Raw genomic sequence first — 15,963 nt, 5'->3', positions numbered from 1 at the left:
TCTCCAAATATATCTTTGGAAAAAATAAAGAAAATACTTTTTGTGTAGTAGGTTATAGGCTAGACCCGCAATGCTAAGATGTATTGTAGGTTAGTGGATTCGATTTCTAGTCTAAACCTTGGATTTTATTTAATGGTTTTAATCTTGTAAGGCGCCCCATTAGCTGAGCGGTTAAGAGGCTAGACCCGCAAAGCTAAGATGTATTGTTGGTTAGTGGGTTCGATTCCTCTGTCTAAACCTTGTATTTTATTTAATGGTTTTAATATTGTAAGGCGCCCCATTAGCTGAGCGGTTAAGAGGCTAGACCCGCAAAGCTAAGATGTATTGTTGGTTTAGTGGAATCGATTTCTAGTCTAAATCTTGGATTTTATTTAATGGTTTTAATCTTGTAAGGCGCCCCATTAGCTGAGCGGTTAAGAGGCTAGACCCGCGATGCTAAGATGTATTGCTGGTTAGTGGGTTCGATTTCTAGTCTAAACCTTGGATTTTATTTAATGGTTTTAATATTGTAAGGCGCCCTGTTAGCTGAGCGGTTATAGGCTAGACCCGCAAAGCTAAGATGTATTGTTGGTTAGTGGATTCGATTTCTAGTCTAAACCTTGGATTTTATTTAATGGTTTTAATCTTTTAAGGCGCTACATTAGCTGAGCGGTTATATGCTAGACCCGCAAAGCTAAGATGTATTGTTGGTTAGTGGATTCGATTTCTAGTCTAAACCTTGGATTTTATTTAATGGTTTTAATCTTTTAAGGCGCTACATTAGCTGAGCGGTTATAGGCTAGACCCGAAAAGCTAAGATGTATTGTTGGTTTAGTGGGTTCGATTCCTAGTCTAAACCTTGGATTTTATTTAATGGTTTTAATATTGTAAGGCGCCCCGTTAGCTGAGCGGTTATAGGCTAGACCCGCAAAGCTAAGATGTATTGTTGGTTTAGTGGATTCGATTTCTAATCTAAACCTTGGATTTTATTTAATGGTTTTAATCTTTTAAGGCGCTACATTAGCTGAGCGGTTATAGGCTAGACCCGCAAAGCTAAGATGTATTGTTGGTTAGTGGATTCGATTTCTAATCTAAACCTTGGATTTTATTTAATGGTTTTAATATTGTAAGGCGCCCCGTTAGCTGAGCGGTTATAGGCTAGACCCGCAAAGCTAAGATGTATTGTTGGTTAGTGGATTCGATTTCTAGTCTAAACCTTGGATTTTATTTAATGGTTTTAATCTTTTAAGGCGCTACATTAGCTGAGCGGTTATAGGCTAGACCCGCAAAGCTAAGATGTATTGTTGGTTTAGTGGGTTCGATTCCTAGTCTAAACCTTGGATTTTATTTAATGGTTTTAATATTGTAAGGCGCCCCGTTAGCTGAGCGGTTATAGGCTTGACCCGCAAAGCTAAGATGTATTGTTGGTTTAGTAGGTTCGATTCCCTGGTCTAACCCTTGGATTTTATTTAATGGTTTATCTGAGAAATTTACAAGTAACTTGTGATTGCTAGTCGCTTCAGTTCACTACATCAAATTAGATAGTTGGACCTAAAGGCCGCCTGAAATAGTAAACGTTACTTCACTTTACTATTTGAGTAGTAGCTCAATCCATTAAAGCTAACGTCAATTTATTGAGCCCACAAACCATTGTTCAAAACTTCTAGAACAAGTGTGTCCTTAATTAAGGTTCGCTTCTACAGGGATACTCAACATTTGGTACTGATTTAAAATAAAATAATTGGGGCATATCCTAAGGCAATTACCCTGGAGTCGCCTTCGCACACGATAATCTTGCCGATGCAGTCATCGAGTTCCATACTCTTTAAAGTAACCTTACCCTTCTTAAGTTCTAGCTTACGAAGTAGAAGATAAAAGTGAATGTAAATGTAACATTTAACGTTAATGAAAAACTCTCCCTCCGACCCTCCCGCCAAAAAAGGAAATTTATTCCTTTGTAAGAGTCTAGGGAAGAGCAAAAAAAGTGCCACAATGAAAAATATAAATTTTTTTCATAAACATTCACAATTTAAGCTTAAATAAAAATTCTTAAATTTATAAAGCTCTTAAATTATCTATTTCTAACAATATTGGCACCTGGATTGCTGCTGCGAAGTAGGTCGAAATATAGAGACCCTGGGGACATAGTTCACAAGGTCACAATGTTTGGTTTTAGGGATACTGTAAATGTTTACACAACTGTATACACACGATACCAGAGATACATATGTATCACCTGAATTTGTGCACACGAATCGATACTTTGGTTGTAAGAAATAGGGGTTTCCTGTAAAATTCTGCTACAGTGTGCAGTACTACAATCTTCTAACATCGATAGTACTAGTATGAATCGATGGTGGGGCGGAATTACTAAATTTTAAGATAAATCGATTGACCGGAAGTGCCATTTTGTTGAATAAATGTTTTTCACGGTGTTTTTTTGAACATTTTCTCGCAAGCGGCTCCTCAGATTTTATCTGAACTTTTTGTAGTGAAAACAAACACATAAATCAACAACTTTTACTTGTAAAATTGTTTCTCTTTTTAAAGAAAGTGATTGGATAGTTTCCTTCTAAGGTGTTATGAATGAAACATAAGTCAAACTTACGGAGTTGAGAAAATATTTCTCTTGATTAAGAGAAAGTCGTAAGAGTCACCACCCAGAGTTTTTTATTGCTGCAAAAAGAGATTAATCGATTAGTCATTCGAGAAACTTCTATTCTTTGGCCATCTATTATTCGCCGCGTTGTACAAAACCACTTCCTGGTACCATCTAAAGCAGACGAGATCGTACCGTCCTCTTGATGCGCTACACTTTCGTGCTAAAACATATTTTAGCCTGTAAATATGTCGCCGGTGTATAAATTAACAGTGTTGAGATTTGGGAGCTCATGGATCGATTATTTGAAGCGCAATTAGCATCAGCAAATTTTTCCTGAAAAAATCTGTGAAAAACCAGTAGAATTGTGTTTTCCACGATAAATTCTTCTAATCCAATTAACATTTTTTCCAATTAATTTTTTATTTAATGTTTTATTACACTCCTCTTATTTTTTACTGTGCTTTATGAGTGGCTGCGACGAATTTTTCTTGTTGAGTTTTGAATCCAAGGCCTAAAGACCGGGGAATCGAACCCGCTAAACCAGCAATACATTTTAGCTTTGCGGGTCTAGTCTATAACCGCTCAGCTAACGGAGCGCCTTACAAGTTTAAAACCATTAAATAAAATACAAGGTTTAGACTAGAAATCGAATCCACTAAACCAACAATACATCTTAGCTTTGCGGGTCTAGCCTCTTAACCGCTCAGCTAATGGGGCGCCTTACAATATTAAAACCATTAAATAAAATCCAAGGTTTAGACTAGAAATCGAACCCACTAACCAGCAATACATCTTAGCATCGCGGGTCTAGCCTCTTAACCGCTCAGCTAATGGGGCGCCTTACAAGATTAAAACCATTAAATAAAATCCAAGGTTTAGACTAGATATCGAACCCACTAACCAGCAATACATCTTAGCTTTGCGGGTCTAGCCTCTTAACCGCTCAGCTAATGGGGCGCCTTACAAGATTAAAACCATTAAATAAAATCCAAGGTTTAGACTAGAAATCGAATCCACTAAACCAACAATACATCTTAGCTTTGCGGGTCTAGCCTCTTAACCGCTCAGCTAATGGGGCGCCTTACAAGATTAAAACCATTAAATAAAATCCAAGGTTTAGACTAGAAATCGAATCCACTAAACCAACAATACATCTTAGCTTTGCGGGTCTAGCCTCTTAACCGCTCAGCTAATGGGGCGCCTTACAAGATTAAAACCATTAAATAAAATCCAAGGTTTAGACTAGAAATCGAATCCACTAAACCAACAATACATCTTAGCTTTGCGGGTCTAGCCTCTTAACCGCTCAGCTAATGGGGCGCCTTACAAGATTAAAACCATTAAATAAAATCCAAGGTTTAGACTAGAAATCGAATCCACTAAACCAACAATACATCTTAGCTTTGCGGGTCTAGCCTCTTAACCGCTCAGCTAATGGGGCGCCTTACAAGATTAAAACCATTAAATAAAATCCAAGGTTTAGACTAGAAATCGAACCCACTAACCAGCAATACATCTTAGCATCGCGGGTCTAGCCTCTTAACCGCTCAGCTAATGGGGCGCCTTACAAGATTAAAACCATTAAATAAAATCCAAGGTTTAGACTAGAAATCGAACCCACTAACCAGCAATACATCTTAGCATCGCGGGTCTAGCCTCTTAACCGCTCAGCTAATGGGGCGCCTTACAAGATTAAAACCATTAAATAAAATCCAAGGTTTAGACTAGAAATCGAATCCACTAAACCAACAATACATCTTAGCTTTGCGGGTCTAGCCTCTTAACCGCTCAGCTAATGGGGCGCCTTACAAGATTAAAACCATTAAATAAAATCCAAGGTTTAGACTAGAAATCGAATCCACTAAACCAACAATACATCTTAGCTTTGCGGGTCTAGCCTCTTAACCGCTCAGCTAATGGGGCGCCTTACAATATTAAAACCATTAAATAAAATCCAAGGTTTAGACTAGAAATCGAACCCACTAACCAGCAATACATCTTAGCATCGCGGGTCTAGCCTCTTAACCGCTCAGCTAATGGGGCGCCTTACAATATTAAAACCATTAAATAAAATCCAAGGTTTAGACTAGAAATCGAACCCACTAACCAGCAATACATCTTAGCATCGCGGGTCTAGCCTCTTAACCGCTCAGCTAATGGGGCGCCTTACAAGATTAAAACCATTAAATAAAATCCAAGGTTTAGACTAGAAATCGAATCAACTAAACCAACAATACATCTTAGCTTTGCGGGTCTAGCCTCTTAACCGCTCAGCTAATGGGGCGCCTTACAAGATTAAAACCATTAAATAAAATCCAAGGTTTAGACTAGAAATCGAATCCACTAAACCAACAATACATCTTAGCTTTGCGGGTCTAGCCTCTTAACCGCTCAGCTAATGGGGCGCCTTACAAGATTAAAACCATTAAATAAAATCCAAGGTTTAGACTAGAAATCGAACCCACTAACCAGCAATACATCTTAGCATCGCGGGTCTAGCCTCTTAACCGCTCAGCTAATGGGGCGCCTTACAAGATTAAAACCATTAAATAAAATCCAAGGTTTAGACTAGAAATCGAATCCACTAAACCAACAATACATCTTAGCTTTGCGGGTCTAGCCTCTTAACCGCTCAGCTAATGGGGCGCCTTACAATATTAAAACCATTAAATAAAATACAAGGTTTAGACAGAGGAATCAAGAAATTCTTCTAACCTTTGACTTTATTATCATTCTTGTCAAACTTAATTCAATTTTTAATAACAAAAATCTCTCCCGCTTCCATTGTTTGCAGGAAATATCTCTTTACCAGCTGGTCCCTTTTTTTATAACTTTTAAATAAATTTCTTGTGACCCTTCATTTTCCGCCCTTGTTCAGAATTAAAATATCCAAGGAATTTTGATTAAATCTGGTCTCTTGGGATGTTTCTTACAATATTTATGAGGGGAGAGAGAAGTGACAGGATTCTGAACCGGAGATAAGAAAAGATGTTATCTCCTATTGTAATCAGACACAATGGAATATTTGATACTTATCTACCACACCAATTTGACCATCAAGTAAAATTTTTCAGAATTATAATTGAATTTGATAAATTTTATATAATATCCACCATTTAAAAATTGAGTACGAGTTTGTGGAAACTGGTGCTCAAATTCGGAAAAAAAGTTAGGAAGAAATCCAAACTTTATATTACAGTTAGTTCTCCGATCGCTCACAACCGCCAGAGCATTCCAACGGGCATTTCGGAGCAAACTTTTTTTCCTTCCTCTTACGTACTAGGTTAGACAAAGTAAAAGCAATCGTGTCAAATTTCTTTTGATATCGAAGAAGTATTCGAGCGGCATTAAGGAAAATGATTCTTAAAAAATTATGGAAAACTACTTGGTGATGTTCAGAAAAGATTAGTTAGTTCAAAATTAAAAATTGTACAAAGTTAAATGTTGAATTTAGTGGCTAAAATCTCTCTACCGGGAATTGAAATTTTAGAAAAAGCGTTTTTTTTACTTTTTAAAGATTTTCTTTTAACTGTACAAAGCTTTTTAGACTGAAGCAACATCCTGGTTACTGAACATGAATTTATTTACAATAGAGAAAAAGAAAGAAAACTCTATGTTGGCGACCATGTCGATGGAAATTGGAAAATTTGTAACATGACCACAATTTCCTAGCTCACCAATATTGAAGTATGACTTGTAAAGGTTTATTTATATTTTCCAGTCGCCGGCCAATATTGCTTTTTATTGGAAAATTGGATTTTCTGAAATATCCATTAATTTTTCAAACGCTGAATAAATAAAATAATTTTCTCTCTAGATGAAACATTTTTCCAATTAATTTTTTATTTAATACATTATTACATTCCTCTTCTTTTTTACTGCGCTTTATTAGTGGCTGCGACGAATTTTTCTTGTTGAGTTTTGAATCCAAGGTTATGACTGGGGATCGAACCCGCTAAACCAGCAATACATCTTAGCTTTGCGGGTCTAGCATATAACCGCTCGGCTATTGGGGCGCCTTATAAGATTAAAACCATTAAATAAAATCCAAGGTTTAGACTAGAAATTGAACCCGCTAAACCAGCAATACATCTCAGCTTTGCGGGTCTAGCCTATAACCGCTCGGCTACCCTGGCGCCACTAATTTAGACCTTAGTATTTAAAGTATACAAAAGGAAACATTATTAAAAGCTTAAATAATTTAGAATTTGTAATTCATTAAACATTAGTTAATTTAATAAACTAGCATTAGCGATAATAACATTAATACCATATGTTTAAACTTAGAGTATTACAAACTGATACAACTTTCTCACGGTAGGATTTGTTTGCCAATATTTACTCCGTTTGGAAGTAAACAAACTCCGTCCGCAAGTACCCCACCACGTCACAAGGTCATCCACATGTTCCCTAACTCACCATCCAATCCAAATACTAAAATCCACGCTAGATAAATATTTGGAATCGAAATACTACGTAAACAAAAAAAGTTTGATATAAATCAAAATTCACATTTTCTAGTCAAATTGAGTACTTTTAGAATATTATAAAAATGGAATAAAGAATAATTGGATTTGGCGAGCAGAATGGGAGTTCATTCACGTGGCACCCGGAGGACATGTCCATTCCTGCTCACCTAACTCCAGAAATTATAGTTTAATAGCACACCTAAACACACGTACATAAATTTTGAGACAGGAAGTTCAACTCGAACCAAAACTTCTTACTTATCCCGGAAATTCTGATTTTCCACTTCCTTGCTTTTCTCCATTATTCATTTCCCCTATATATATGTAAAACAGATTAAATTTAATCAAACTTTACCATCATATTTTAGAAAACAGATTGGATTTGACAACATTAAGGATAGTACTAGTTTACTTATAACTTTAATATATGACGGAAAACTAGTAATTTCTTTAGAGTTTAGGGAATTTTGTCTTATGTAGCCATTAAACACAGTAATCTTCAGCAAATCTTTGGGTTAGAAGTCTATTGGGTCGCGATATTTGGCGTGTGTAATTTAATTACGAAAACAACTCAAACAGAAAGTCGTTAGAGTACACAACTCATGAATTTTACTTTTTTTATTAAATATTAATACTATTAATATTAAAATCTAATAAAACTTCATAACCTTCTTCCTTTAAAAAAAACAAAACCTTTATCGTTGGCATAGTTGGCAGAACATAGTTGTTATAGTTACCAGTGGTTTTGCCAAGCAGTCTGCTAACTGAAGTAATCGTTTTGGCAACAGACTAGACTAGGTTATGCAGCTTCAAATTTGGCACACCTCTAAGACAATACAATGGAATTGATTGTTCTTGTGGGCCACGTACACCAACCAACTCATATATAACATAGATCTCTTAATCAGAGATTCATCATTTCGCGATACGTTCATGCGTGATAAGCGAAAATAAAATAAGTTTTTTCATAAAATTTTTCACGAAAAATTAGTTTATACCAGTGTTATGCAAGTTCCCTTTAGAGAAGCCATTTTCAAAAAGGTCGCTAAAAACCAAAATATTTCCACGAAAAGGGCACTTCCGGTCAGCTAAATTTTCCTCCAATTTGGAAATCTAGTTAAATACGTAATTCTTTTTCTTTTAATTTATTTTGTAATTTACAATCTGTATACAGTATACACTAAGTAAATAGGGTGTAAATAAGATGAACTAGTGCGGGAAGAGCAGGAGGAGAGAAACTACCCAGCGGTAGCACTCTCTATATGAGATAGGGGAATGTGAGGAGGAGAGAGGAGAGATAGGAGAATAATGACGTTTAGTTCTTCAGACTGTAAGGAAGTCGCGAGGCCACTGGCGATTCAGTCGGCGAGGAGTATTAGGGATGTCAGAGGAGGCTGAGAGACTGTACAAGAGGATTTGAGCAAGTGGAAAGAGCAGTATGGAATTTTTGATTGGAGAGTTGGTCTATGAAGGGAATTACGTAATTCTTATTGATATTATTTGAAAGATGATTTTCATTCATTGCAATTTTACTTTAAAGAAAAATTTTGTAATGTAGATTTCATATATTTGTTGGCTAAGCTTGGACTGGGTATAAAAGTTTGGATTTTCAAGCATTCCATCAAGAAAGAAAAAAGACTTTCAATACTTTCTATAGAAAGAATTCTTATCTTGATAATAAAAGATGAATTTAATTTTACTTTAAGAAAGATTACGTTGGAAAAGACTGATGTAGTCTATAAATCTTAAGCTTAATAATGTCTTAATGTTGGTAATAACAGAGGTAGAAACTTAATTCGTTTTTATGGGCTGCAAATCCCAGCCGTCCGTACAAAGATTTAATTCTAAAGTAACAATGTTGTACCTACGTATGTTCCAATCATGAGATTACCTACAAGTTAACAAGCAAGATCAGGTGTTCCCTAAACGGAAACAATATTTTACAGCAACTTTCAAACCCTAATGCGTATGAAAACAACAGAAATCGAGAATCATGACACTCTCCTAGACAAACTTGTTGATTTAAGTTCAACAAGTTGTACTTAATGAATATATTAGTTAAGCTCGTTCACTCACACGCACGTACAATAAGTTGTAAATAATTCAAGCTTCACGTGTTTGTTAAATGAAGAAAGACTGAATACGTACTGGGGGACATTCCTTCATTTTTAACCTTTGTAGACCATTTCATTTGAACTTCACATTATGGCCAGTCTTCTGGGATTTAATTCTTATTTTCTCTCACTTTTAGAAAGAGGAAGTGATGAAGTTTTTCAAAATGAATTTAAACAGGAAATTCGTATTTAATAAGAAAGGGTGTTACGCTAGCCGTGCGTTTAAAAGCGGAGACCCGCAATGCTAAGATGTATTGCGGTACTAGTATTCAATACACAATCAAGGCATTGGATTTTATTTTATGTTGTACGAGTACTTCAGCCAATCAATCCACTACAGCTGATCGCTATTTGGAAGTAAAGGCTATATCGAATAATAGCAATACTTTACTTTCTTTTTTTTTTTACATTAAATACATACTAAATTTCCCTAAAAAAAACAAAAAAAATATCGTACACTCTCGTTTGTGTCTAATTGTCATTTTGTTTGCTCGAACAAGGCGTTTTTTAACAGAATATCGCTAAAAACCCATCCTCATAGGGTGCGTTCCACTAAGCGTTCACAACGATCACGCTCACGACCGCGCACGGTTTTGCCCGTTCCACTTGCTTGCGAGCGTTACAATCGAAACCTCAAGTGGAATGTGGACTATGGGGTGCTTTAACCGTTCATGTTAACATTACAAATGGCGACCTCGAAAATAAGTCAGAAGCTTGAAGAGGTTGTTTTTTTAATTTTAACCCCCTTTTGTAAGCAGTTATAATAAACTTTATTAATTAATGGTAAAGTTGACTTATATTAAATATATTATATAATTCAATTTTTTATGTTACATTTTAGGGGAGTATTTATAAAATTAAAATGTCTTTTGTGGCAACAGTTGGATATTTATTAATGCAACGTAATAATGCTTTAGAAAGATCTTCGTCTAGTTCCGATGAAGAAGTGGAATGCAATTTTACAAAATCTCAATGGTGAAAAGCGAAAACTTAGGCCACGTATTATTAACTATCAAAGTGTAATTGATCGTTATTCAGTGATTTAGTATGTAAAGGGATAAGTAATTTTTCATTTTATTATTTTTTTTTAGACTCGCGAGAAACACATTCAATTATTTACATGAGATAATACTTTCATTTACATGGTCGCCATCTTTTCTTTTTTAAAATTGCGCCAAATTTCTGAACGCCCACTTCGACCCAGCTCTTCAAGGTGGGTGGCGTTGTGAGCTTCGCGTAGGCGAAAATAATGACGTCATTAGTGACGTTTTCGCCACGACCACTATGTCCGCGGTCGTCCATGTGGAACGGCTGAAGGTAAATTTTTTTATCGTTGTGAGCGCTTAATGGGACGCACCTATAGAAAACTTAAACTTCTGTCTTCGAGCTATGATTGGTTACTAAGTGAACCGTAAGTTGTTGGGTAAATTTGAAGGAAAACTGTCCAGGGCTGTTTTACTGATCTAACTTTTAAGTTCTTTTTAATTACTCAAATCTTTTAAAAGCCAGCAAAAAACCTTCAAATAATCAAACAAAGTGCTTATCGATTGTCTGCATTGCCCTTTTTTAAACATGGCCAGCCTGTATTTGTTTGGTAGAATAGCCGTACAGCATGACGTGATGTCATGCAGAAAGAAATAAAGAATTCGCTCGTGATTCTTTAGATAGAACTGCCTAGCAGCAGGGTGTAGGATTGCATGAGTCCATCAGGAATAGAGTTGCTCGCAATTTCTGGATCTCTCTCTCGCTCACTCTAGCGCTCTCACTCCTTGATCTCCACGTTCTGTCCAGAAAGCAGAATAGAACACACCCTAGTGTGCTGTACAAAATCTGGCTCAGCCGGGCCGCGTGAACTGTTTATTTATTCAAAAGGATGACGCCTCCTTCTTTCTTACACGTGAACACCACGTGACCTGTATCTCTGAATCTGGTCTCACTTATATCTGCATAGTCTTGATTATATTTGAATAATTTTTTGTTCTTTTCTTTGTTATTAATGCGATAAAACTCACATCTTTATCAAGAGAAAATTAGGTTTATTTTCCTTTAAAAGACTGGTCAGTGAACTATTGAGATCATTACTGAATTTCCGAGATTAAGTTCACAACGGAAGTATCCATTTTGAGAATCCTGAGTGAAAAAAAGTGGATTTTAGAAACTCCACCAGGGGACCTGACTTAAACTTAAAGATAAAAAACCCGAAGTACTTCTTTAAGAATAAAGTAAAGTAATCGCCTACTTTTTCAGCCTGGCTTTACGTCGTCCAACTACCAAAGGCCGAAGACCAGGGAATCAAACCCACTAACCAACAATACATCTTAGCATTGCGGGTCTTGCCTCTAACCGCTCAGCTAATGGAGCGCCTTACAAGATTAAAACCATTAAATAAAATCCAAGGTTTAGACTAGAAATCGAACCCACTAAACCAACAATACATCTTAGCTTTGCGGGTCTAGCCTATAACCGCTCAGCCAATGGAGCGCCTTACAAGATTAAAACCATTAAATAAAATCCAAGATTTAGACTAGAAATCGAACCCACTAAACCAACAATACATCTTAGCTTTGCGGGTCTAGCCTATAACCGCTCAGCCAATGGAGCGCCTTACAAGATTAAAACCATTAAATAAAATCCAAGATTTAGACTAGAAATCGAACTCACTAACCAATAATACATCTTAGCTTTGCGGGTCTAGCTTATAACCGCCAAACATTACTATAAATTTCTCATATTAACCATTAAATAAAATACATGGCCTAGACCGGGAGAATCGAACCCAGTAGCACAATACATATTAGCTTCGCAGGTTTCGCCTCTTTAAGAACAATATTCATTGCACACACGCACACAAAGGATCTACCAACTTTCATTTAAAAAAGTTTTCCAGGGTAATTGGGAGAGGGGATGGTTAAATTTTCCTCTAAAGCCTCATTTTAGTGTTTATAGCGTCCCACCACTTTCACAATATTTGGAAAATTAAAAAATTTCGAGTTTAAAGAAAATTTTTAAAAAACCGTAAGTGCTTCCTTTTCCTTTTCTTCCTGTTAGAACCTGTTTCTATGAATAGCTATCTTTTAAGTTTTTTGTTTTTGTTTCATTTAATATGCAAATAGTTTTGTAACAATTTAATATACAATTTTTTAAAATGGACGTGCATGTATATACATAATTATTTGTTTATTTAAGAGAACTATCTACTCTGTAAACAAAACAAAATAGATAGTTCTCTTAAATAAATAACTATGTATGTATTGCAATGTGATATACAGCAGCTGTAATGTGTAATTTATTGTACAAATGGAGCTTTGCAAGAACAATTTACTGTCGCAAGTAATTCCATTTGTAATGAAATAGAAAAAATAACAAAATAATTACTAACAATGGTGATCCCATTCGCCATTATTTCACAGCCATTAATTTATTTTATTTATTGGGAAGCAAATAAATTTTAGTTTTATTTAATTGCGACTGGGTAACAGTTTGCGATTGCGGCAACAACAACAATATGGTTCGTCTCCGCAACAATACTCCCCTCCCCCCACACGCGCGCATAAAGTTGGAGGGGGCTCACAGTAGAGTTATACATGTTCACGCGTGCATAAGTTCAGTGTTAGTCAGTATCTTTGTGCTGAGTGTGTGTTATTATGAGCAGTGTGTTTGTGACATCTGGGGGGCAGTCTAGAGACGACAATGCTTGGCTTCATCCAAATAGTTTGCACGGCATGGTTGTGTTACCTGCAACCTTCCGGTTCTCTGAGTTAAGTTAATTATGTGAAGGGAAAAAAAACAAGAACAAAACGCTTTGTTCAATAAGATATGTCCACATACGAGTGGGAACATAACAGTTCTGTTCATCGTTAGTTGCTACTAAAATAAGTTTAGTGTTTGCGTAGATTTGATTTCAAAAGCTCCTAGTTACCATGGCAGCGGATTCTGTAAGTTTCATTTTTAAATTTGTCAGTTTGTTTCAAAAATATAACTTACTTTTACCCCTTGTAAGTAGGAAATATTGGTGACTTCCGTTTTTTACCGGAAACTGTTGTCAACTTTCGGTGCAAACATACACAATCACAGACACGATTTTCTTTTACTACATTCTCAAGATCGCATTTTTAAAGTTCTTTCCAAGTCCTGATTTTCAGCATTTAATTACTACCCAACGTTATATAGTTCATAAGTCTGTATTTTATTTTAGAGGGAAGCTTACACGGAATTTTCAGTGCTAACACGTTACTAGACCCAGTTTTTCCAGGTGTCCCATAGACTACTCGTACATGCATGTAGCAACTTGATGTTGCCAACGTGTCTACATTTATCTATAGGACCATGGAAAAATTTGTACCTTCCTGTACACAGTCCCTACCCGCATGTAAAAAGTATCGTATTGTAAACTATAACTTAAGTTCTCTTAATTATAAAAAATACAAGCATAAAAAGGTTTAAGCATATCTTGCTTTAATTAACTGTATGTAGTAAGGTTTTTTTAAAGTTTTTTGCCCTTAGTATTACGTTCGACTTATATCGACCAATGTAAATATTAATATGTTGTGGAGAGTATATATAGGCACTGCAGCCTGAAACCTCCTTTTATATATATATTTGTATAACAAAAATTTAAATTATAAATAAACTTTTTCAAAATTCAAAAATTCCAGCTGTCCACTAAGTCGAGAGAAAATTCTGGTCCTATATTTGGCGGAACATTAATGCAATGCTCAGATCTATTCCGACTATAAATTGCCTGGATGGATTTTAGAGTGATGCTCCAGAATGACCTAACTCAGGCTTTAAGGTCACTCCCAAAGTTTAGCATTCTGGCTTTCCCTGATCTTTTTGAACTGCTCTTAACCACCATTCTTTGCTTATCCCACTTAAGTGTTCCAATAAAGGGTGTCTTAGTGCCTCGCCTTGCCGAATTGTCGACTGCATAAGCGGACATGAAATCCCCCTCAAAACGATTTTAATTTCTCTCTCCTTTAAGGTAATCCGCGAACTCACGGGTCTTTGGCGGAATTCTGATCATTAACGGAAGAACTAAAAAAAATGAAAAATCTCTTTTTATATTATGTATTTTTCAAGATTTAAAGAAAACCACAGGAACTATTTGCGAGAAAATCTTTATTAAGAAAACTGATCAATGGAGTTGTACTTCCGGTTAGAAATTATTTTATTTTTAGCTCTTCTCTGTATCTTTTAACATTGTATTAGTTATAGAATTGTACATTATACCAAAATGGCACATTAGAGAGAAACACTAATAGCTATTTTAACGTAATAAAAGCAGTGTTTTCTTTTTCGCAAAATATTTTGGGTAAGCTTTAATTTCGGCTATAATAGTATCAAAAAAATGGGCTAACAAGTCTGAGAACTTCCGGTCTGATAACTTCCCGTTTACTTCATATATCGTTACTCTCACAAACACTCAAATTAGGCTAAAAACGTTTTCTCTAAATTATTCTGTACATTCAATCAGGTGGTTTTTAGTAATTACAGATTATATTACATTAAATTTTATTACTTTATGGTAATTACAGATCTTCTATTGGTGTTAACTACTTTTACGCGTTTTTAAAATAACAATTTTTATTTTATTTATTTACGTTCATTTTCAGTTGTAAGTTTATGAATCAGCTTTCTATTTATGATCAACTTTTAAAGACTGGTTCTTATGTAATATTTAACATTTCGGATATTGGAGGGAACCAGAAATGCTGATCGAATAATAAAAAAGGCGCTCTTGACCTTCGCGATAGTTCTGTATTCAAATGCCACAGTGCGAACTGTATAGCACTAGATTTGAAAGAAAATCTGCATTCCTCAAGGACATCAACACAAGAATAGGAGAATAATCAGTTTCAGGCTATTATTTTATTATAATTTTTCTTTCACTACTGGCTAGAGGTTCTCCTCAATAAGTTTTCACCGGATGTTTGGAGATAGGAAATGGCAATCCCACAAGCTTCTTGATTTCGTATAAAATGCTGTACAGCATCTAGTATAGCAGTATACGAGGTGTGGCTATTAAATAACGAGACTGATGCTGCTACAGAAGAACTATGCATGCGCCAAAACGCCCTAACGACCGACAGCTGTGCAGCGTAAAGTCTCCTCTTTCGATTGCAGCGTCTCACGTGTTTTTGTAGAGAAATCTGTCTGACCGAAATCATCGTTTGTGTAAGAGGTGTTAGTTTCGTTTTGCCGAAAACATGATACTACACAATGTAGTAGAGCAACGAATTGTCATGAAATTTCACATCAAAACTTGATAAAATCGCTACTGAAGCTTATCTTTTATTAAAAGAAGTTTATGGCGATGAATGTTTATCACGTGTGCATGTTTTTGAGTGGTTCAAGCGTTTCGAAGAAGATGGCCGAGAAGACGTCGGAGATGATGACCGCCCGGGTCGCCCGGCTCACACTGCATTGTCTAGCAAAGTACAACATCCCAGTTTTAGGCCATCCTAGCCTTATTCGCCTGACCTGGCCCCATGTGACTTTTATCTGTTCCCCAAAGTCAAATCTGCATTAATAGGAATACGATTTCAGTCCGCTGTGAAGCTGTGAAAGAAAATGCGGCACGCGACATGCAGAAGCTCACAGAAAAAGACTTCCAGCACTGTTTCGAACAATGGTAAATTCGCATGGAGCGTTGTAGGGATTGGGGAGGGGTGTATATTGAAGGTGATAATAACTAAATATGTATAAATTTAAAGTAAAATGTTTTACAGCAATAATCTCGTTATTTAATAGCCACACCTCGTAGCATCTAGATGGAGATGCTCTATACAGCATCACTGCT

The 15,963-nt window shown here is 36.0% G+C and overlaps 1 protein-coding gene across 12 annotated transcripts in view; it reads left to right on the top strand.

Annotated features, from left to right (window-relative positions):
- Positions 1-15,963, top strand: part of LOC141451744 (anoctamin-7-like) — a 132,321-nt gene that overhangs the window by 74,542 nt on the left and 41,816 nt on the right. Inside the window, exon 1 of one of the 12 annotated variants that reach the window (XR_012457084.1) lies at positions 12,796-13,099. The exons of the other annotated variants lie outside the window; for them this stretch is intronic. The gene's annotated coding sequence lies outside the window, so the exon portion shown is untranslated. Of the gene's footprint in view, positions 1-12,795; positions 13,100-15,963 lie in introns of those variants that run through there. 12 annotated transcript variants of the gene reach the window in all.

Source organism: Rhodnius prolixus, unplaced genomic scaffold, assembly GCF_049639745.1.
Source record: "Rhodnius prolixus isolate KJV_2025 unplaced genomic scaffold, Rpr scaffold_14, whole genome shotgun sequence".
NCBI lineage: Eukaryota > Metazoa > Arthropoda > Insecta > Hemiptera > Reduviidae > Rhodnius > Rhodnius prolixus.
The sequence above is the reverse complement of the archived record's forward strand: the minus strand, read 5'-3'. Positions and strand labels throughout refer to the sequence as shown.